At 35.1% G+C, this 25,879-nt stretch overlaps 1 pseudogene; it reads right to left on the reverse strand.

Moving 5' to 3' along the window:
* Positions 1 to 16,879: 16,879 nt before the first annotated feature.
* The window catches only part of LOC149167828 (uncharacterized), a 40,803-nt pseudogene continuing 31,803 nt past the window's right edge, over positions 16,880 to 25,879 (reverse strand).

Below are 25,879 nucleotides of genomic sequence, written 5' to 3' on the forward strand. Positions count from 1 at the left end.
TCCCGTTGCAAATATTGGATCGAAATATGCCAATTGTTGCGTTGAGAGGTACTCTACAAACTATTCGTGTGAACCAGGAACCTCCAATCCCCTTGCAAATATTGGATCGAAATATGCCCATTGTTGCGTTGAGAGGTACAGAATACTATATTGGATCGAAATATGCCCATTGTTGCGTTGAGAGGTACAGAATACTATAGGGTAGATGTTAAAATAAAACTAATAATTAAGGTACGTAATGTGCATATATTTAAAAAGTGATCAAACCACTGTTTCTTGTTGAACAATTTCTTGATGGCGTAAGCGGGCTTATTCCCCTCCTGGTTCTCTCTTGGTTCTCCGTAAGAAGTTTTGTTGCAAAAATTGATCTATTTGTTCATCCAACCTTTTATGAACTCTGGTAATGCTTTTATGATCTCTGTGGGATAAACTAATCTATCTTTGAATTAGAGAGCAACACTAGTTTCAGTGATATATATAGTAAATCTGAACTATCTGTGTTGCAAGTTCATCTATTTGTTTTGCAAAGGTTGATCCACTGTATGATGTAGGTCGATTCATGGTCGAAGATTTAATTTACTTTTTTTGCAAATGTTCTTGAATGTTTGGGTGTTTGCAAGAATCGATTCGTTATCGATCGATGTGAAGGAGAGGACGCTGATGGTGATCAGAGATGCAGATCCCATGGGCATCCTCAATTTGCTGAGAAGGAAATTTAAATGCGCTAAATTGGTATCTTCCCAGCCCGTTCTGCCGCCGCCGCCTCCTCTTCCTGAGAAAAAAAGAAAGAGAAGAAAGAATATGACAAGAAAGTAGCAGTATCGGCACAACCAATGTGGTATCCTCCATGCCCTACTTGTTTAAACATACCAGATATAATGTGACCATGCTACCAACATCTGCGTGCGCCCAATGAGGTTTTTTATGTCTGGAATGAAGAGAAATAAGATTCCTGCACAATCATGCAATAATCACAGGGGGTCAATCTCTTTGTGATAAAATTAGAATTCTAATTTTCTCCATTGGTATACTTCAGTAGTATATACTATAAAGAATCATGTTTGGGCAGTTACTGTTGCCTCGAAATCGTCCTCGTCTCTTCGAACCTGTCCTTTCCTCAGTGACTTCGGATGCAACTTCCTGGCCCCGAAATCACATCCTATAGCCAAGTTCATGGTGGAGTGGTTCAAACTGCGGCCTCTCTCCACCGGAATGTGGCTTTATATTTGATTGATAAAACTGCAGGATAAATTCAAGTCAAGGTTGAAAGTGTTGGAAGAAGCAGTGAGAGGTGTTGCAGGGGTTGGAGCGTTTCATTCCGGCCAGCAAAACAAATATCAACGTCGTGCAACCAGAATGAATGGCTGCGGGCAGCTGGTTTGTGGAGTTGATTCTGCAAGGACCTTGCAGTCAAATGGCCACAACTTAAACAGTTTTTACTGAAAAGACGCGGAAGCACTGTACATCCAGCAATAACAGTGTATTGACCGAAAAAGAAACACCAGAGCTTATCGTCATTGATGGGATTGTTAATGGGATATCAGATGTGAAAAATTCAGTATCAATTGAACAAGAGGAACTCAAAATATGTAAGGAAATCGTAGAACGTAATGCTGGTGTCGATGACACAGTTTCAGGTGTATTTTATGACGTTCTGCGGCAGGAGGTGAAAAGCATGCCATGACAATAATTTAATTGTTAAAGACTGAGAGAACGTCATTAGGGTACAGCTGCATTTGCAATTCATACCCATCCACTCTTACTTAAGTGTAAATCTACTCTTTCAATTTCCATTAAAAAAATGTTACCAGATTTTCAATGTATTCTTTCATCGATGGCTCTCGGCAGTAAAAGAAAATCAGTAAATGTTGGAAGTTCATAAGGACATTTCATTTGTTTTCTGCTCTATGACTGCAAGTTTTGATATGCCAATGATGGAAATTTCTGGTAATTTCAAAAAAAAAATTGAATAGAGGATAATGCTCTGTTTCTCAGGATCAGGGTTTTAACAAATAGGCAATTTAAATTTGATTTCTGAAGAACAGAGTTTTCAACATACATGAAAACACTATGTATTCATTAATAAAATAACCTGTTACAAAATAATCTTTTTTTTAACAGAGAGATTCACCAAGAACTCCCAGTTTCACACAAAAAGTTTAATGTTTCAGCTCCAAATTTTTTACACTACTGCGTGTAAAAATAAAACTTACATTTACTACTGTAAAAAATTTTCTCCTTACTTTTCACTCCTCACTCACTAACTGCTGCATATTTCTATTTGTTCAACGAACAACCATTTAAATTTTACACTGCTGTATATATTTCACATTAGATTTCAACTTAAAAAAACATTACATTATATTCACTGTTGCGAATTTTCTTTCATTACTCAACGGAAAAAAATTCCACCCTGCTGCGTGTTCCCTCTCTCAAAAAAATACTCACGCTGCTGCTCCTATCTTCATTACATGCTCCCCTGTATTTTCTTAACAAAAAACCACTTATGCATATGCTTTCAAGCTTTTACATTGCATGTATATTTTTAACAATAAAAAAAACATGCCTATACCATAGTTACCATTCGAATTTGATTTGGTACGGAAAGAATTCGACCCCATAAAATTCAATACAGAAAAAAATCGACATTATATATCTTACATATATCTAAATTTTTTTATTTTTTAATTTAAATAAACAATCATTATATGAAAATTCATTTAATCTTTTTCTACCAAATATATTTATGTTCATTTATTTCCAACGTTAATTTCTCATATTTAAATGTTATAGACCCCTTCTCTCTAGAACGACTTAGAAATAGTGAAGATCAAAATGCATCAAATTAATTATTACTCCATACTAAAAAAACATGTAAAAGTAAAATCTAATAATATTAGTCACAACACACAAAACTAGAGTTCAATGTAAAAATTAAGATATTGGATATTAAAATTATGATTTAAGTAATCTCTAAATACCATGAAATTTATCTCTAAATCACTAAATAAATCTATTTGAAAATGTACATGTCATCTACAAACATTGATACAATTCTTAAAGGGTCTTTTTTTGTAGATAGAAGTTATCCTTTTTTTTTGGCAATTTGCCATTATATAGAAATTACTAACTAGTTATCCATTTAACACTGAAATTTCTCCATTTATAATTTTTTCAAATATAGAAATTAGTTTTTTTGCTTTTTATAAAAGAGGTACCAATTTGCAACCAATTTATTATTTTATAATTTTTGTTAAGATAGAAGTTATATTTTTTTTCAATTGCAATTATATAGAAATTACTAACTCACCTCTCATTTAAAATAGTTGAGTCAGATGATGCCTCTATGTATAGGAGCTATTTATATTATTTAATGTCAACGGAAATATTGATTCATTTTTAATAAAATTAATTATTCAATAAAAATTTTACATTTTAATATCAGCAATTTGTTTTGGATTATACCATATTATGTCCTAAAACAATTTGTAAATAATATATAATGAAATACCAAAACCAACCTAAGATTAAAATAATCAATTTTCTAACTAAATTGTTAACAATATTTAGCATTTTATAGAGAAACTTAATAGAAATTGTTTTTTTTTTATAATATAAGAATTATTGTTTGAGAAACTTAATAGAATCTTTTTTTTTTTTTTTTTATAATATAAAAATTATTGTTCTTTCTCTCATATAAAAAAGTATCCATATGAAATTTCAGTTCTCAAATTTCCACGGGTAATTGAAAATCTCAATTTACTTTATAGTTTTATTCAACAGGGATTTGTCAACGTTCCTATCATGGTTACACAGAGCTGAGCTTCATCGTTGTACACAGCAGGAGCAGCACAGTCGAGCCGAGCTTCATCGTTGTACACAGCAGGAGTAGCACAATCGACGTTGGACATAACTGATAGAAAGATTTGAACTGAACCATTCACCGCTGACCCATACTGAATTGGAAACTGACGAATTATTCGCGGTACCGAACCGAATCAGCGAATTTCCGAATTTTTTTGCCGGTACGGCCGAACTTGGTAACTATGGCCTATACCTTTCTTGTGCCATACTTCAGTGGATAAAAAAAACATTAAAATTTAAAATTTTACCAACATTTACTATCCACAGTAAATTCTATTAATTACTTCACGTCGAGAACTGGCGGTCAAACAAAAAAACTTCACGCAAGCTCCATGTGCTGAACTGTGCGCAGCTTTGGCTTCAATCAACGGACATCCACCATCCTTTCAATCGGACGACTGACGCTTAGACAAACCAAACGAGATTTATGTTCCGGGAAAAAAGTGGTTTTCAAAAAACGCTGTGGACACTCATCAGCGCAGGTTTTATCGCATCCCTTCCAGAGAATACCACCGCTTGGAGAAAAGCTGTGCGATGAAGTCTGGTGGTTTTCTGGAAATGATAACTCGGCAGGGGAAATTACACTTCAATAGCCAAAAGATCCGAAGGGTTCTAAAAATATGAGCTTGTTGCATGGAAGAGCTGGGATCAACTCGAAGTTCTTCTCCATGGAACCATAAGGATGTTTAATTCGTTTACCTCTCTATGGCTGCAAGTTCTGATATGTCTGAAGATCCAAAGGGTTCTAGAAAGATGAGCTTATTGTAGAGGAGAGCTGGGATCAACTCTGGATTGCACAAAAATGGGGAATCAAAATTCAAATAGTATAGTTGTTGAAAGAGAAGCAGATCTTCGTCATGTTGCTAATAATAACGATTAAAATGGATAGGCAATGCTACAAGTGTTGGTAGAGAGAGAAAGAATGGGTTGCGTGCTCAGAATCTCATGGTGGAGCGAAGACGGAGGATGAAGTTGATGTAGATTTGGCCAACTCATAATATCGAAGTAGTAGGTCCACGTTCCTCTCTCTTTTCTGAACCCATGTGAGCAAGGAAAAATTATTGATTCAAACAACTCACTCAATATAATAACATCATTTGAATTAGGCATAATGATCAGTCTAAACTTGTTGGGTTTCCCGGGCTTCTGTATGAAAATCCATTTTCACCTTAGAGACTTTCACACTATAATTTTCATATTCAACTACTAGTTCATTATACTATTTGAGAATGCAAGCTTGAATTCGGATTTGAGTCTGGAGATTTCAGTGGGCCACTAATAAGATAATCGAACTTAGATTTTCGACATAAAATATGTGCTTTTTAAGTTTGCCAAATATCAACTAAATCCAAAAATAGTAATATGTTATTGTAAGAAAGAAAGAAAGAAAGAAATTATTTTCACGTCTATTACGCTTCAAAATAAATACTTCAAGCTTCTTGACTAAATAGATTATCCCTAAAGCTAGCTGCCATCGTATCTGCATAACTTTCCCTGTTGGCCTCACATTCTAAAATTAAATATTTTTCTGTTTCCACTTTGTTGAAAAATGTTATGTAGAGAGGCAGAGGAGTGACTTTCGCGAAACTGATTTGGCGTAGCTCATTTTCGTGCAGCTGTACAGGGGCTTAAAAACACAGTGTTCACTCATGGAAACAACCAAAAAACAAAGTATAACAGAGTAAGTTTGGAGCAACATGATAATAACTTAGGATTGAATAGCTTAAAAACATAGTGTTCACTCATGGCAACAAAGAAACAAAGTAGAACAGAATAAGTTTGGAGCAACACGATAATAACTTAGGATTTAATTCTAAATCATGAAAATACATTCACATGAGACTGCGGCTCATTCACCAAGTAAAACAAAGGTGATTTACACTTCACGAGGAATAACACATAGTAAAACACAGTAAGTGTTGTTTTTCAGGGGCTCATCAAAATTCGCTCCACCATTTCCTCCTCAAAGACTCTCACTCTCTTTCTCTCTCTTATTTGCAAAATGACTTTTACATGCTACTTTATCTCAACATACAATTTTTACATTTAATACATGACATATCAAATAATTAATACGTTGTTGTTGTTGAGTGTGGACAGTAATCGGGCAGGTCTTTGTGGAGTGTGGGCAATAGTCTCAGAATGAATGCTTGCCCATATCTATTTACCAAAATACATTAAATGCCTTAAATTCTTTGCTGTGTTTTGGAATGGTTTGCGCGATACTTCTGTTCTGGCTTCAGTCCTTCCATCTTCAATCAGAGACGTAACCTGCAAAAATACTTCTAACATGTATGGCTGCTATCAGAGTGTTTTTGCGGTGGTTGGGATTATTATTTCCAACACTCCCCCTTAATCACAATTGCCGCCATTGACAATTTCCAAATAGTTTATGAAATAAACAAAACTTTCACGTGCCAATGGCTTTGTGAAGATATCAGCAAATTGTTCCTGTGACCTGCAGTGCTGCAACACAATTTCATCATTGTTAATCAACTCTCTAATAAAATGATATTTAGCATCAATATGCTTGGTCCTCTTGTGAAAGACAAAATTCTTTGACAATGCAATTGCTAAGGTGTTGTTGCAGAAAATAGTTGTCGTTCCCTCTTGGTCATGATGAAGATCCCTCAACATCCTTCTCATCCAAACTGCCTGACATGCTGTTGCTGTTGCTGCGACATATTCAGCTTCTGCTATTGACAGTGACACTATTGGCTGCTTCTTGGAGGCCCATGAAATGGCTCCGGAACCCAAATGAAAAACATATCCTGACGTGCTCTTTCTGCCATCAACACTTCCTGCCCAATCACTGTCAGTGTAACTAACTAGCCTGAAATCACTTGTTGCTGTGTACAAACGCCATACTGTTTTGTCCCATTGACATACGTTAGAATCCATTTTGCTGCTTGCCAATGTGTCTCCTTGGGTGTCTCCATGAACCTCGACACCAAATTTACTGCATACATTATATCCGATCTAGTGGCGGTCAAATACATCAAGCTACCTATCATGCTTTTGTATAATATCGGATTGACATTGCCGCTGCAATCTTCTTTGCTCAACTTCAACCCCATGACAGTTGGAGTTGGTGCGGGCTTGCTGTTCTGCATTTTAAACCACTCCAAAATGTCTGCCAATACTTTGCTTGAGGGATAAAAATGTCATTTTCTATTTGCTTCACTTCTATGCCCAAAAAATATCTTAGCAATCCCAAGTCAGTCATTTCAAATTCACTCTTCATGACTTGTTTGAAATCAGTGATGAGGAAATCATCACTGCTTGTAAGAATCAAATCATCTACATATAATACAACAATGAGAATCTTACCTTCGCTTTATTTGATGTAGAGAGTGGGTTCACAAAAAGATAGAAAAGATAGATCAACGCCTTAGAAATAAGCCTTTTCGAGGGGGAAACCTCCTTTACATTACACAAATGAACAATTCTTGGATGATACAAATGACAAGGCCTCCTTTTTATATATAGGAGTCTAAGGGGCCATAATATAATTAGAGCCGACATAACAATAATAATGTAAGGGCACAATAATAACAATAGTGGGCTTCTATGGGGCACAATAATAACAATATGGGGACTACATGGGCATGCCAAGATAATAAGGGGGTTGTACTAATAACAATAAATGGTTATACTGGTAGTATAGGGACCTAACAAACCCCTCTCCTTCAAAAAGTGTTGCTCTCAACACTTGAGTAGTTTTTGATGCTTTTGTATAAAATTCTTGTCCTCCCATGTGGAATCTTCAGGGGGTAAGTTCTTCCATTTGATGAGATACTCTAAAATTAATTGATTTCGTAGCTGTCGGGTTCTTGTTTCTGTGACTGCACTAGGATCCAATATGATCTTTCCTTCCTTGTCAAGTTCTGGCAATATTGTTTGAATTGAGATCTGCTGCAACTTTTGAATGATTGGCCACACTTCTTTGTCCTTCTTCCATTCATCCCTTGCTTCGTTTATCTAATCTAGTTGGATAATAGAAATAGCACAAAACAATGCTTCCACATCGTGATCCTTTCTTGAGAGTGCATCTGCAACAACATTTTGCTTCCCTTTTTTGTAGATGATTTCAAAGTCATAACCCAACATATTTGTGACCCATTTTTTTCTTTTCTTCTAAAGATAATCTTTGTTTTAAAAAGTATTTAAGACTATTATGATCCATTTTTACCTTGAAGTGTCTTCCCATTAGGTAAGGTCGCCATTTCTTAAGTGCATGTAATATTGCCAACATTTCCTTCTCATAAATTGCTTGCTTGAGATGTAGCTGTAAAAATACCCAATCGCCTAAATCAAAACTTCTTTCAATGTGATGTTGATTTGCATGTTGTTTCATTTGATTCTGCATTAAAGTGACGTTATCTTTTAAAAGTTGGAGAACTTGTTGTCGATTTTCGATGTGATCTTTCACTGCTTGAATATTTTTCTTCTTGATATGTCCTTCTATCTTGAGAGTTTGAGGAGTGGTAATTTCTTCGAATGCATTATAAGATATGGTCGGATTCATTTCTTGATGCTTGATGTGATCTTTCACTTCTTGAACATTTTTCTTCTTGATATGTCCTTCTATCTTGATAGTTTGAGGAGTGGTAATTCTGACCAATGCATTACAAGACATGGTTAGATTCATTTTTTCTTTCTCGATGTGATCTTTCACTTCTTGAACCTTTTTCTTCTTAATGTGTCATTCTATCTTGAGAGTTTAAGGAGTGGTAATTCTTGCCAATGCTTCACAAGATATGGTCGGATCCATTTCTTCTTTCTCTAGGGTTGGTTCATGGTGTATATACTCTTCTTTTGACATTTCTTGATCCTTTTCTTCCTCCTCTTCACAATAAATGTAAAATAATTTCTTCTCAACAAACTTATGACCTTTAATGTATTTTTTATCACAATTGTAACAAAGCCCTTTTTCTCTCTCTCTTTTTTTTTTTTTTTCCAATTGTTGTGGTGTAAGCCTTGTAGGTTGTGGAAGGCTAGGAGAAACAACACTTCCATCTTTATAGTTGTGGGGAGTAGACTTCCTTGTTGCCATAATTTTGCTTTCCACTTTTCTTGCCAACCTTAATGCCTTCTCTAATGAATCAAGTTCCCAAAGACGAACCTCATGTTGAATGTTATCTTTTAAATTCCCTATGGAGACATCAATCCTCTACTTCTTTGGAATATCATTTTCCTTTATATTCAATTTTTGAAAGTCCTTAATGTGCTCTGTCATTGAACACTTTTGTTTGAGATTTATCAATTGGCTAAAAAAGGTGTTTCTCTTTGTATCCTCATAATGTGCTATCATTTCCTCCATGAAAATTGACCACGTGACAAGTGGTTTACGAGAACAAAGCCCTTTATACCATAAAAATTGATTTGGTTCTAAATAATTAGATGCAATACATACCTTTTGTAATAGTGGTACACCATGTAGATCAAAATATTTCTCCATCTGTAGTATCCAATTTACCGGATCCTTGCCATCAAACTTCCTCATCTCGATTTTTCTTGATTTTAAGAGCTCGATCTTGAAACGACTGTAACTCTGTAATTTCGGATCTTCCAGTTCTGAAATCGCGATCTGCAATAGTCCTCTGCGTCCTCTTTCTAATGCCACCAGTCTGATCGAAATTGGATTCTCCAAGAAAGAGTTATGCACAATCTACCAAGATGACTTGATTATACACCTTTTCAGAATAACGAACTTGTATGACGTGCCACGTGTCACTATTTTGACCTTCGGATCTGAAAAATACACACAAAAGATTACAGTCCGTCCTCTTTCTGTAACTTCTTACGAAATTTCAATCTAATGCTTAGAGAGAAAGTTATGATGATTTTCCCAAGGTCACCTGTTTAATATGTAATGTGGGAGTTTGCAAAAATCTTAACTTCCTCAGATCATATATCCTAAAATATAATGAGACAAGATTTGAAATTCGGACCCGAGGTTCAGACTGGTTTCTTTTCAAATGGTTTTTTGTTTTAGCTTCTGAAACTTCATAGCTTAAACGTTATAGCGAAAATTCCACGATGACCTGTTTTAGATGAAATTTTGGAGCTTGCAAAAACTATAACTTCCTCAGATCATATCTTCGAAAATATAGCGAGATAAGCTCTAAAATTCGAACCCGAGGTTCAGCGAGATTTTGTCTCAAATGAGTTTTATTTTTAGCTTCTGAAACATCACAAAAATAAAGTTATAGCGAAAATTGCATGATGACCTGTTTGGAGCAGCGAAAACCCTAGAATTCAAAGCTCTGATACCAAATGTTATGAAGCCAGCTCACATAAAGATAGGAAAGATAGATCAACGCCTTAGAAATAAGCCTCTTCGAGGGGGAAACCTCCTTTACATTATACAAATGAATAATTCCTGGATGATACAAATGAAAAGACCTCCTTTCTATATATAGGAGTCTAAGGGGTCATAATATAATCAGAACCGACATAACAATAATAATGTAAAGGCACAATAATAACAATATTGGGCTTCTATGGGGCACAATAATAACAATATGGGGACTACATGGGCACACCAATATAATAAGGGGGTTGTAATAATAACAATAAGGGGTTACACTAGTAGTATAGGGACCTAACAGTGTCTCCATGAACCTTGACACCAAATTTACTGCATACATTATATTTGGCCTAGTGGCAGTCAAATACATCAAGCTACCTATCATGCTTTTGTATAATGTTGAATTGACATTGCTACTACAATCTTCTTTGCTCAACTTCAACCCCATGACAGTTGGAGTTGGTGCGGGCTTGCTGTTCTGCATTTTAAACCTCTCCAAAATGTCTGCCACATACTTTGCTTGAGAGATAAAAATGCCATTTTCTATTTGCTTCACTTCTATGCCCAAAAAATATCTTAGCAATCCCAAGTCAATCATTTCAAATTCACTCTTCATGACTTGTTTGAAATCAGTGATGAGGAAATCATCACTGCCTGTAAAAATCAAATCATCTACATATAACACGATAATGAGAATCTTTTCTTCGCTCTATTTGATGTAGAGAGTGGGTTCACCGTCACATTTGTCGAAACCATTGTCCAACAAGTAGGCATTTATCCTACTGTACCATGCGCGCGGTGCTTGCTTCAACCCATAAAGAGCTTTCCTCAACTGATACACTTTGTCTTCTTGGCCTTCTACCTCATAACCAGGCGGTTGCGCAACATACACTTCCTCTTTCAGCACTCCATTCAAGAACACTGATTTTACGTCCATTTGATACACTCTCCATTTATGCTGCGCGGAAATTGCCACAACTGCGCGCACTGTCTCCATCCTCGCGACTGGCACAAACGTCTCTGCGTAATCTCTCCCATGTTGTTGCTTGTATCCTTTGACAACTAGCCTTGTTTTGTGCCTTTCAATCTTTCCCTCAATGTTTCTTTTGGTCTTATAGACCCACTTCACTCCAATGACATGTTTTCCTTTCGGAAGGTTCACTAACTCCCATGTGTCATTCCTTTCTATTGCTTCTATTTCTTCCTCCATTGCCGCAACCCATTTTTCTTCTTTGACTGCATCCTCAAAATGGATTGGGTCATCTACATGACAAAACAAGGCAAATAAGGAATTCAGACCAGCACTACTATCAACTTCATCTTGCTCATAAATTTCATTTAAATTTCTGAATTTTGGTCTTCTTGTGCTTGCTGAAGATGGGCTTGACATGTCACTTGGTGTTGCACTTTGCGGTGTGCTTGGAGAAGCACTTGCTTGGCTGCGCGAAACTGTCCTATTATTTGTTGATGGCATTGCTTGCTGCTTGCTTTGTTGCACTTGAATAAGAGTAGAGGGAGTCACTGTTGAGGAATTACTTGCTGCTGTTAATTCCTCTTTGTTCTCATGTGGTATACATGCTTTTACATTCACTGTCTTTTCTAAACTTCCATCCCATGCTTCCTCTTATATGAACTGCACATCTTTGCTGATTATGACCTTCTTGGTTAATGGATTGTAGAGTTTGTATGCCTTAGATTCATCACTATATCCAACAAATATACATTTCTCCCTCTTGCTATCCAACTTATTCCTCAACTCATCTAGGACATGTGCATATGCCACACATCCAAAAACTCTCGTGTGGGTGACACTATGTTTTCTTCCACTCCATGCCTCTTCAGGAACTATGTTCTGGATGCTTTTGGTTGGACATCTATTCAAGATATATGCTGCATAAGCGACAGTTTCAACCCAATAATCATTTGACAAATTCTTTGCCTTCATCATACTCCTTTCCATTTCCATAATGGTCCTATTCTTCCTTTCTGCCGCACCATTTTGCGGAGGTGTATACCTTGTTGTAAATTGCTTATGAATTCCATGCTCCCTACAAAAATGAAGGAAATCATTTGAGATGTATTCTCCACCTCTGTCAGTCCCAAGGACTTTGATGTAGTGTCCACTTTGCTTCTCAACAAGAGCTTTGTATTGGCGAAAGCGCTCAAACAATTCACTTTTCCGTTTTAGGATATAGACCCATGTTTTCCTTCTGTAGTCATCTATGAAGGTCAATACATAGTCACTACCACCAATTGATGGTGTCTGCATTGATCCACATAAGTCTGAGTGGACAATCTCCAAAGGTGCCTTTGCCCTTACTGACTTTCTTGATGGAAATGTCTCTCTATGTTGCTTGCCCAAGATACATCCTTCACATAGGCTATCCATTTTTTCTATGAGTGGTAGTCCCTTCACCATGCCTTTCCTATGTAGCAAATTCAAACCTCCAAAGTTGAGATGTCTAAATCTCAAATGCCATAACCAATTTTCATCTTTGACCTTTGCTTGAAGGCTTACTTATGTGACAGCTGCATATTTTCTTCCATTTTCTTGTGAGTTCATTGAGAGTTGTGCTTATGCACCTTCTTTATGCAAATCTGATTTTAATTTTAAGGGAAACATTTTATTGTTTGTCATCTGAACCTTTGCAATCAGCTGTCTGCTTAGAGGCCTATCCAAAATTGTGCACACATCATTTTTGAAGAAGACATTGTAGCCCTTTTGCATGAGTTGTCCAATGCTTATGAGGTTATGCTTCAGTGCGTGGACAAAGTAAACATCTGAGATGCACTTCTTCTCCCCCTTCTTTGTTAGGATATTAACTCTTCATTTTCCCATGACAGAGACTTTGCTAGCAGTCCTTAATGTCACTTCAAATTTCACACTTTCATTTAGATTGGAAAACATTTCTATGTTCCCTGATGTGTGGTTGCTACACCCTGAATCTAGATACCATATATCACTCTGTTTTTCTTGTGCTACATTACAAACTAAAAACATGATATCATGGTTTTGATTTTATTTTGTGAAATTTACACTTGGTTTGTTACTAATGTTATATTGCTTCTTTCTACATTCATTTGCATAATGACCATACTTCTTACAATAATGACATTGGATTTGAGATTTATCATACCATTGACCTTGTGCTTGATTTTGGCTTGGGCCGTGACTTGGATTTTGATTGCTGCCTCTTTCACTTGAGCTTGAAGCGCTACTTCTTCCACTTCTGTGTGGGCTTCTTCCTCTTCCTCTAACATATGATCTTCCTCTGCCTCGACCTTGACCAAATGATACCTGTGTCTTGAAGGCATGCTCCAATAAGGAGCTTGTTGCTCTATTCAGTCTATGTTCATGAGAAACCAGTGATGCATTAAACTCATCCACTGAGAACTGTGAGAGATCCTTTGTCTCTTCTATGGCCACAACAATGGCATCAAACCTTGTTGGCAAACTTCTCAAAACTTTCTCAACTATTCTTCTTTCCTCAAGTGTCTCACCATGAGACCTGATTTGAGTAACCAACCCACTTACATGTGTAAAAAACGAGTCTACATTATTAGACTCTTTCATACAAAGTGTTTCAAAATCTCTCTTCAACATTTGCAGCTTTGCTGTCTTCACTTTTTCCATGCCTTGGTAGGCTCTCTGGAGGGTGTCCCATGCTTGCTTGGACTTCGTTGCTACTGCAACCCTTGGGAAAATACTTTCATGAACTGCTTGGAAAATATAGAACAAGGATTTTGAATCCTTCTTTCTGCTGTCCCTTAACAAATCTCTTTCTACTTGAGACAAGGCATTATATGTTGCTGCATTTGGTGGTTTTTGGAAACCATTCTCCACCAAATACCAAATGTTTTGAGAACAAAATAGGGCCTTCATTGTAATAGCCCAATAATCATAATTTTTGCCATTAAACTGAGGTATATGAGGATTAGTCAAGCTTGTGCTTGATGTTGCCATTTCTGATTGAAAGAAAACTTTCTACCTGCTGGTAAATATGCTAAAAACAATATGCCTTCAAAACAATTTTAACTGGTAGTAAAAACACTTGTTTTTACACTAACAAAGTTTAACCCACTTCGATACCATGTTGAAAAATTTTATGCCGAGAGGCAGAGGGGTCAAAAAAAAAAAGTAGAACAGAGTAAGTTTGGAGCAACACAATAATAACTTAGGATTGAATTCTAAATCATGAAAACACATTCACATGAGATGCAGCTCATTCACCAAGTAAAACAAAAATTTTACAATGATTTACACTTCACCTGGAATAACACATAATAAAACATAGTAACTATTGTTTTTCACACGCCCACCAAAATTTGCTCCACCATTTATTGCGGTGGTTGGGATTATTATTTCCAACACACTTTTCTGAAAGAACAAAAAATACATACCCTTTCCTCTCACATTTCTTTTGGCCTTTTGCAGTGCCTTGTTTCACAACAGAGTTGATGAGAATTAGTCTTTAACTGACCAATAAGAATTTTGGCTTTCCAAGAGATATTGGCCTCTATGTATGCTTTTAGTTGATGACTAGAAGTGGGATTACACACTTCAATATAATAATTTTTCTCGTTATCCACGCTATAACAAAAGCTTTTATCTCTTTGCTGTTTATAGGACCTGTTTAAGCAAATACCCCATTTACTAAACCATTTGTTATTTCACTGTATCCAAATAATATACAAATATACTTTACAAAAAATCTCCGCATAAAACAAAGTAGTCAACTCGCGGTAGATGATAAAATACAACCTATACTAAATGAGTTAAATTTATGGAAGGCGGTACCGAACTTTTCTCCATCGTGTTCGCCATTTCCATCCTATTTGAATTATAGTTTCATGTTTCCCCATTATACTCGAAGCATTATACTCAAGCTCTTCTCGCTTTGGATTTAATGCTTTCTGTTGTTTTCTATTTAGAAGGGTTATCTTAATTTTAGAGTTATCTTAATTTCCAATGGATTTCGGTTTCTCATTGTTTATCCTACTTTCCAAATTATCATGTCAAAATATATATATAATAAACTTACTAATCAATATAATTTCAAAGTAAATATTTGTACATTATCAGACTTGTAATTTTATTTTATGGTATGAGTTTTATTCTACTAAATTGTTTTCAAAAAAATTATAGAATTTCTAAAATTTGATAGGATAATGATTGTTAAAAAAAAAAAAGATTAAAAATATTCATAACTAAACTTTATAGATTGAGAACTTTACAATTGAACAAGCACAAAAACTCCTTAAAAAAAATAATAAAAAGCAAAAGTATCTTCTTCATCTTTTTAAAATTGGGACTAAAAAATTTTGGAAAATATTCTTATCATAAAATAAGTTAATAATGATATGATCTAAACGATAAATACTCGCTCATCAACAAGTTTACAATTTTACTTTATAATATTAAATTTACTTTACTTTACTTCGTTATACATCAAATTCCAACCTAAAATTGAGACTACAAAATTTTGGGAAATATTCTTATCATAAAATAAATTAATAATGATATAATCTAAACTATAAATACTCACACATCAGCAAGTTTACAATTTTACTTTGCAGCTCTGTCGCCATTTGTCAACTATGTCACGGGGAATGAAGGTGATTTTAGCTCTGGCATGATGAAGCGCATCCAACAGGTTTAACGTATGTCAATAGTCGTCAAGATTCTGTCCAAAACCCTTTCCATAGATTATTTTTAGTCTAGTGGACTTTAAAATATCATTTCATTTCATTTCAATGCCAACTGCCACGTGGCACCTTTGGTTGCAAAACTGCCTGTCTCGTCACCGATGAATGACGATTTCACGGGTATGACAATTGCCAACATGGACGCATTCACCAAGGTTGTGGAGGCAGTGGAAGCATGTGGCAGAGACATATTGGAGCTCCCTACCGCTGAGTCACTATTCTTCGAACACAGTCAAGGGTCCAATCTGTTACCCAATGACCCATGGACATTGAACAAGTCGGGGCTTCGCCTCCTCCTGCGAGCCACCGCGGCTTCTGCCGTGATACATGTGGTCCACGACATCTGCGTGTCATCATTCTTGTTGCCACAACCATCACAGGTGTTGGATCAAGATTCGAACTAGAGCGAGTCTTGTGTGGAGGAAAAGTATTGGATGTATTATGGCGACCATGATTAGCGCAGTAAGGCAATTGGGAACTTCATTCCTACTCCCAATTCCAGTATGTCAAATATTATTCAGAGCTCCACTCATCGGGGCAACGTGAACAACCCATTTCAGCAATACATGAGCAACCCAAAGGTTGCCACTGATACCAATTCTGAGTTCAAATTTTCCCTCGCCTTTGGTAACAACGATCACCAAGCACTGCCATAACACCAGAACTTGTGACCCCCATGACATTATTAAGTCTGAGACATACAACGACGACTTCCCTCTAGATGTATCCTCCTCGGGGTTAACTATGAAAAAGGGGAATAAATCTTTATGACGCCTCATAAGACTTTGCATTGTAATGTAACTTTCTTTCAAAGGACTAAATTTGATTATTAAACCTGTGGCCTTCCTTTCTTTTCAAATAAATAATTTTATGAAATGTCATTCCTTAGAACATTTGTTTTCTTCGATTCATAAGAATGAAGTACATTTTTTTGGCACTTTCAATGAGTTTTATCCACTAGACGCTTTTGTATAGATAAATTGATAGGAAATTCTACTAGCTTGTAGTAGATTTTAGAATAGCCTTCAACTGCATTCTCTGGCTTGCCATCTTGGATGTCATGAGGATGTAGTAGATTTTAGAATAGCCTTCAACTGCATTCTCTGGCTTGCCATCTTGGATGTCATGAGGATGTTCATCATTCTGGTGAAGGCCAGACATATCAAGATTCCATGGTTCATCTACTTCCTTAAAATCACATGTAAAATTTCTGCAAAAGGTTTCCAAGTAAGGTAATTTAAAGTCCTTAATGTTTGATCATAATTGCCTACTACCAGAACTGGCTACATGGAAACCATGCAACAGTCTTCACACTTGGCCAACTTTCATAAGCTTGATATTTAAATAAACACCACCCATCTGGAGAGTAAATAAGAACCTTGTACTCAAGTGGGGAGTCTCAAAAAACAATTGCACTATCATTTGGTGACCATTCAAGGTATGCAAGATCTATAGTGTCAACAATAATGTGCCCATGACTTCCCACATATTGAGATTCACATAGTCCTTACAATCTCATCATGTAGCTATAACTGAAAACTTGCCATTGTGGGTAAATGAAACACCTTTACATGCATGTTTAGGCCACTATATATGTATGCAGGTTGTATTGAGAAGAAACGAAACTATGAGATGCAATTGGTAGCTGTCGGAACTCAAACTTGCATGGGGAAATTCCTACAAGGCCCTCATCTATCTTGCATGTCCATTCATGTTGTGATAATGACCATGCCTGAACTAGTGTTCTCTCATATAGACAACAAAGAATATACTCTAAATTAGGAGCCACTCAATATTTTTGGTCTTATCCATGCATGAATACAATTGTACAACTTCAATTGTCTTGGTGAAAATGATGATAGTGGACAAACTTTACCATCTGGTTGGAGGGATGTGGAGAAAATAGGTGCAATACAAAATCCATATCATAATCCTCCTCCAAAATCGTCTTCTAGGCTTGCAATGCTAGACTTTGACTTGAATGACAATATTTCTTCTGAAGATGCCTCTGCTTCTGGCTTTGTCAGCTTTTATTTGTCAACATCTGCATCCGTTTTTTTTGCTTGAATTTATATTAAATTTCCCACTCTTGTTATCACCATTCAGAACATCAAAAACAACCTCGAGTGATTCTTGACACCTTGGTTCTTTAAGACAGGTATTCATTTGCAGAGTATTATCTGCAACATTGTCAAGACACTCTTCTCCTTCATCCCCTAAATCTGAATAAAATTTAGCATTAGAGGAAGAAGAGTTTGCCTTTGATTGAACTTCAAAACCCTCATTGTCATTTTCTTTTTGTGTTATCATTATCATTTGTGCCACCTGCAACTTAAACAATGTCACCATCCTTTCATGCACCAATAATATTAGTCCAGGGAAGTAATTCACATAGAATTAGAGGGTAGCATTGGGTGTATGGCCTTTAGAATTTGATACTAGCAACATTTCATGAGATATCAATAGTTTTTACTAGTGTTCCACCCACTTTCTCCTTTCGAGTAGGTTGCTTCAATAATTTCATATGAAAATTGTTTATCTTTTGTGTTAATAATGACAATGTTGCTTTTATATACTTTTATGATTGCGTTTGAGACATCCGAACAATTTGCAAGCATAATACCCAATGTTTCCTACAACACAACCATCAAAATTTAGAGCTTTCAAGTATATTGAAATCATTCAATGTAGATCTATGAGAATGTAATAAGAAAAATTGAGAGACTCCATTCAAATCTACAAGAAAATGAAGATCTAAGTGCATCACATTAGTCAGACAAGGAGCATTTTTTTTAAACAGATTGCAACCTCACCTAAACCCTAGACTTGTAAATACATGGGTAAATTGAAGATGAATGTGTACGATTCTTGTAATGACAATGGTTAATTCATTGACATGCATTTGGTGATGATTAAGTGATTTAAGGAGTTTGTCTAGGTAACTGCGAAAACTTTCAAATTAGGGGGACCCAAAATTTTAAGTGTACATGGTGAAAATTTTGGGGGGTGTTGTAGCTGCTACAACACCATCCTATGAAATAAGGGTGGAGAAACCCATCTTTTGGAGGACCTTAATAGTTTCCACCACAACCACAAATGTTGTTATTTCTATAGCCTCAAATGCAACAATCAACCTTATCCTGTCCTAGACCACAACTTCCTACACAACTAGTTCCTATACTCAACAGAAATAAGCCAACCCATCTTACACATGTCTCTAGCCTTACTACTTATCCCACCTACTCTATCCCTTCCCTAGAATGTCAATACATACAACTTATATTAGGGAAGAATCTAAATAAAGGGACTCCTCCAGTGAAAATCGAATATTATGAAGAGGGAGTTCCAAAAGATTCATACCAAAACAATCTCATGAAGTCCATATAGCACTTAGAGATATTAAAATTAGGAAATCCTAATAACTAGTCAAAGTTTGATTTTCCAAGAGAGCTTGAGAATGTGCATGCTAAAATACCACTCTTATGAGATATTAAATATGCTCCTATCTACTCCAATGTAGTTAGAGAATTATATTTGAAAAAGCTGGGTAGGAAGAGGAAGGACCCTCCGCTAGTTCATGTGATTAGGAGTTAGCAGACCTAATGTTGGTGGGGTGTTCTCACAACCAAATACTCAAACCTTGAAATCTGAATCATCATTTTGCAAATTAATAATATAGTTATTCCCAACACATTGACATTGCAACTATTAATTTCATGACCTGAGAGACTATCAAAGCATTAGGGTTGTTGGGCCTTAGATAAACCCCCACTGTGTTATAACTTGCTGACTAGTCTACCATCAAACTAGAGGGAGTCTTAGAGATTTTTTATATTTGTAAATTCCAAGAAGTACCTTCCTAATTTCATGGTTTTACAACCCATGTCTATTTTGGTTGGTTATCCCTTGATCCTGGGCTAACCATGGCTCATAACCACAAATTCCTACATTACCTGTAGGTCTGTAAACATGACCATCTCCAATGGAAATTCTACCAAGAAACTCACACTCTACCCCCCATCTAAGCCCAATATTGATCCCAAAGTCCCATTTTGGTTATATGGGGAGGAAAATGATGAGGAGGAAGTTTCTCACCAGTTCCTTACAATAGATGAATATCTCACCCTCAGGGATAAAACTAAGGATGAAGAGATTGGTAACCTTATAGCTTTAACTTCCCCTTTACACAACATACTCTAAACCAAATTTTAGAATCTAATGTTCATCCTTTTTCTCAGAAGGAGATGCATCACCAATAGAACATGGTTTATCCTCTCATGTGAATCTTGACTGGGCTACTAAGTCCATGGAGATCAACCCTAAGAAATTATTAAACATTAATTGAGGGCTCTCCAAATGTAAGAAGGATCAATTAATCAAAGTCTTGCAAAAGCAAAATGATGCCTTTGATAGGATTACACTAACATGAAAGGAATCCATCTTGAATTATGTACCCACCATAGGAATACTTCTAACTCATCTAGATGCAACAATGAAAAATTAAAGGAAGGACTGGTGGTATGATAAGGCAATGATCCTTTTTATTTGGTTTTGTTTTCATATGCTTGTAGATGTAATGTGTGAACTAAACAAGTTGAATAAGAAATTCCAAGAAGAGTGTGGTGCTATTGACTCTTTACGAGAAACCATAAATGTTACTATAAACGCTTTAAAAGGGTGGTTTTTAAGAAGTGACACATTTGCAAATGGCACATCTATCTTCGCTAAATTTTTAGATGCCTCTAAATTTGGTTATCTAGAAATTATCTTGTCCATAAACATGAATTGTGATTTGTAGCAATTCTGCATGCTTATGGCAACTTTGTTGATACATAAAAGCAATCATAGAAATCTTACATTGATAGTTCACAGGGGAGTTGCAAAGAACTTATAGAATAATATATTCAAACTCTTGTAGAGAGTTTGAATGGAAGATTCCCTGATCTTTCTTTCTTCGACTCTATAAGTTTGTTTATCCCTTCTTATTATGTACATGATATTTGTGGCAAAGAAGAAAATTCAAAGCATTGGCTTCAAAAGATTTTTCACAACATACTATATGTGAGAGGGAAGAAAACAAAACATTATTTGATTTTGAAGCTTTCTTGAAAAAGTTACAAGCATTTGTTGATACTCTTCATCCATGAAAGAAGTTCGGAGAATCTTCTGTGCCACTGAGTTACAATTAAATTTTCCAAACATGTCAAAGTTATGGAAAGCAATACTTACTATACCTATATGAGGGTAGTTGTCAGGGGATGTGTGGAGAAAATCTCTCTAAAATTCGTGAAGCACTCATTGGTATTATGTTCCGTATAGAGGGATTGTCAAAGATGTCTCAGGTTGAGTAATAAGGGCAAGAGCAATGAGGCCATCACCAAGGGAGGAACAACACCTTCAATTGAAAACCTCATCATGTTTTATTACTTTGTTATAAGTTATGTTTTATACAGGTCGAAGAAATATATATTTTCTAAATTTGCTTAAAATTTGGTTAGAATCACAATTCTAAGTTGCATTTTTTTTTTTTAATTTTTTAATTTTAATTTTTATTTCTAAGTTGCTTAAATTTGCTTATATTTTTTTAAAATTTGTTTAAATTTTGTTCTAATGTTGTTAGAATCACAATTCTATGTTGTGAGCTCTTTATAATTCAAGTGTTGCATATATATATATATATATATATATATATATATATATATATATTCTAGCTAAAAATACAAGCATTTTTTTGTTAATAAATAAAAATTGTTAAATATTCTTTAGATCATAAGACAACACACCACCAAAAAAATAAGAAAACCAGAAAACAAAGCTAAACTGAGGGCATAAAACGAAACAATGGACACCCCAATGAACGAATCATCGCTTAACTAGAGAAAGCAACCCCATAGGAATAAAAAAGAGGACACAGCAAAATGCTAGCAACGACCCTGGTTCAATTGGAAAACTATAGGAAAGACAAAAAGCCAAAATGAATCACCGGATCCAATAAAAAATAGAGAAAAAACCAGATGCATGAGACGCACTGTGGATCCAGAGTTTGTAGTGAAAGAAACCAAGAGCCGGTGATACACCACACTTAGACAATGTATCAACCATTGAGTTTTGTTCTTGATTATGTGGGAAAAGGATATTGTTGAAAGCGACTTTTAGCCCCATGATTTGACAAGGGAAAGGACACCTAGTGAAGAAATACCCTGCACCTAATGATGGAATTGGCGTCTCCAACAATTCTAATCTCCTTAATGGTAAGCCATTCTGCAAGTTTCAGGACTCCCTAAAGAGTCGGATCTCTGCCCTGAAACTCGAGCCTGTGCTACTCACCAAAAGAACCTGTAAGTTGTGGATTGGTCTACCACAATATAAGTGACATAGCCACAAGCACCCTGTAAGCATGCTTTGTCAAAGAAACTAACAAGGGAGGAGAGATCTAACTGAGTGAAAGAGACTACTCTGCTGTGAGCACAAGGCTTCCAAGGACCCACCTTCAGAAAGTAACCTAGGATTTTCATACTGGTAGAATAAGCATCAGGGATCTGGTTTTCGAAAATGATTTTGTTTCAACATACCCAAACACCTTATAATGTAAGGGCTCTTATTGCATTCTGAACGTTTATCCAATAACTCAACGAAAATGTGTTTGGACTATATATAGTATTTAAAAATATATTTTAAACTTTAAAATTTAAAAAAAATGTTTAACTACTTAAAAACTCCAAAGATAATCCAAAACATATATAATAGTTAAACAAATAACCGAAATAAAATTGTATGTTTAGAGATCACAAAGCCTAGAGGGTTCCTATATCAAATGAATTGAAGAAGAAGGAATCGCAGTAAAAGTCAACGTTTTCATAAATGAGATTGAAAAGATGACCAAAGATAAAAAGGCCGTAGTCTTTAACGCGACTTTTTGAAAGCCTTTCCGGCGATTTTTTCCGGTGAAAATCCGGCAGTAATTTATTGAAATCGAAGTTTGATAACTAGTTTCTGCACAATGAAAGCATCCCAGGGGTTTTTCAGGGTGCTGAATCCGAATATGCAGTTAAAAAACCATTTTAACTGCAACAAATCATGATTTCATCGCAATTTCTTCCGCCGGATTCCGTCACCGGAATCTCAAAAAGTCGCATTATAGACAACTCCGATAAAAAGTACACTGCAATTAGATTTCTAAATAGAACCATCACATTGCTCCAAGTGCCAAACTCGTTGATCAAAATGATAGATTGGACATTGATTATCATTGATTATCATTTTGGGCTTTGACAATGAATTATGAAGTCATAACTCTTATTTGTGAATGGCCAAACTTATTAATCAATGTAACTCTCCATTGAAAGTGAATTATGAAGTTATAACTTTTATTTGTGAATTATGATTATAATTATATTGAAATATATTAATTATAGAAGTTTATATTATATTAATTATATAAGTAGAGAGAAATAATTTATATTATATTAATTATAAATGTAGAGAAATGTGAGAAATTAGAGATAAGAGTTATATAGATAATTAATTATATATTAATCATAAAAGTAGATGAGTAGAAAAGTAAAAAATTAGGAATCAAATAATGGAGATAATTATATATTCAATTAGAATAAAAAGAATTAATTTTAAGAGAGTTATTATGGTCATTTATTTAAGGATGAAAACATGGAAATAGTTATAACTATTGGAATAGAGTAATTGATTCTGAAAATTATCTAGGGGAATGGTATTATATATATATATATATATATATATATAATATTTATTTTATTTTTTTATTTATTTATTTTTTTTATTTTCATAATTCTTACATTTGTTACATGGTATTAATTTTAGAATTTCTATGTTTGTTATAAGTTATTAAAATTAATAATTCGTATCAGAGCAATAAGTCTGGTTTTGACTCTCTCACAGAAGGGTTTGCAATTATGAAAGAGATTAATGTAAGATCGCAAAAGTTTTTCATGTGGGAAATTAGGGATAAGAGTTATAGAGATAATTAAATTTATATTAATCATAAAAGTCGATGAGTAGAAATGTAAAAAATTAGGAATGAAATAATGGAGATAATTATATATTCCATTGGAATAAAAGAACTAATTTTAACATAGTTATTATGGTCATTTATTTAGGGATGAAAACATGGAGATAGTTATAAGTATTGGAATAAAGTAATTGATTCTGAAAATCACTAGGGGAATGGTATAATATAATTAATTTTCCTTTTTATAATTCCTATATTTGTTACAGGGTAGTAAAGTTATATAATTTCTATGTTTGTTATTGGTTATTAAAGCTAATAATTCGTATCAGAGCAACATGTATGGTTCTAACTCTCTCACGGAAGGGTTTTCAATCATGAAAAATATTAATGTAAGAGAGAAAATGGTTTTCATGTGGGTATTTACCTTGGAAACTAAGCATGAGTTTTTGTAGGAGAGTAGATGGTTTTCAATCGGGTGTTTGCCTTAGAAGTTACAAGTGAATTTTTTGATGTGCATGAGGATCTAGATTCCCTTGAGAAGAATTATGAGGAGGTTGTTGTTGTGTCTACAATGGGAAAGAAATATTACGATTTTGCAGGACATGAGTAGGATCATGTTTTGAAGATTATGAAAAAAAACCAAATAGAAAGAGGAAAATTTTACATGCCAATGCCTTTGTTGTCGCTTGCTACCTTTTGCAAGAAATATTTGGTTGTGAGGATATTTGAATTGACATTTGAGTTTTGCATCTATTATATGGAGAATCATGCATTGGAATTGAGGACTTCTGATGAATAAGAACCCATATTAGAACTTCTTGAATATGCATGTCATATATGTTAAAGCTAGAGAGTTGGCATTATCAACTTTAAAGCTAGTGCAAATAAGTGTTCTATTTTTCCACAATGGGAAAAGTGGAGCTTCTTGTGCCTACGTGGGTGTTATAGTCCTTGTTGGAAATGATATTATGCTTTGTAAAAATAATCCTTTTGCCAATTACCAAGTCCATGAAGGAGAAAGTCAACAACCCAAGAATAATGAATCACTAGTCAGAAAGAGTGATGAGAGGTGCCTTGAAGGATGAAGACGGTAACATGGAGTGTTACTCTAAATGAAGTTTTATTAGGAGAAGAAAGAGAGGAGGTTATGATAGAAGCTACAAATACACGCATCAAGGAAGTTGGTATTTATGTTCGTTTAGGTGACACTAGTGCAACCATTCAAAAGGTTATGCAATCATGCGAAGTTGGAATCAATGGAAAGATATGTCATGTCAAAAATGTCTAGAATTTAAATGGACATAGAATTGAAACATGCCAGATTCATGCCGGAAAATTCATCCCTATTATTAAAGGAGAAGAAACAATAAAGATTTGGGAGAGTTTAGTAATTACAAGTGGGGAGATGCATAACTTACTAATTAAATTAAAGGTCGAATTAAAGACAATGGTGAAGGATAAGTATGAAGAAGTAAAATGAGAGGTGATGTATGGTGAGAAAAGGTAAATATTTTAAATTGTAATGGATTAGTATTTCGAAAGGGTTTGCAATTTTTTCGAGGATTCATATCATGGAGTAATGATCACATTGCGAGTGAAGAAAAACCTTTTTTGAATACTTCTTATATCTCATTTGAAATGATGTAAATATATGCATGTAATTGTTTGAAAAGTAAGGGATGCATGTTCAATTGTACTTGACACCCCACAATTTTGATCCAAGCTATAAAAGCTTTGATTTCCCTAGGTGTTTTATAAACCCGATTGATTCAGGCCTACATGCATTAGTGTGATAACATGTGTAATCATGTAGTGTGTATCCATATTATGCATAGAGTGGATGCATTATCCTACATGTAGCATGTATACTCTTATGCATAGAGTTGATGTTGCATCAAGTTGTGGAATTAACCAGTATGTAAGTATGAGGGTGATAGGTTTACTCGTGTGCTAGCTTGACATGGAATAAGAAAACTTGAGTCTTCAATTAGGGGGAATGTGAGATGGAGTAA

Source organism: Pinus tabuliformis, chromosome 5_1, assembly GCF_031772625.1.
Source record: "Pinus tabuliformis cultivar Carrire ecotype Pingquan chromosome 5_1, CPIR1, whole genome shotgun sequence".
NCBI classification, from domain to species: Eukaryota; Viridiplantae; Streptophyta; class Pinopsida; order Pinales; family Pinaceae; genus Pinus; species Pinus tabuliformis.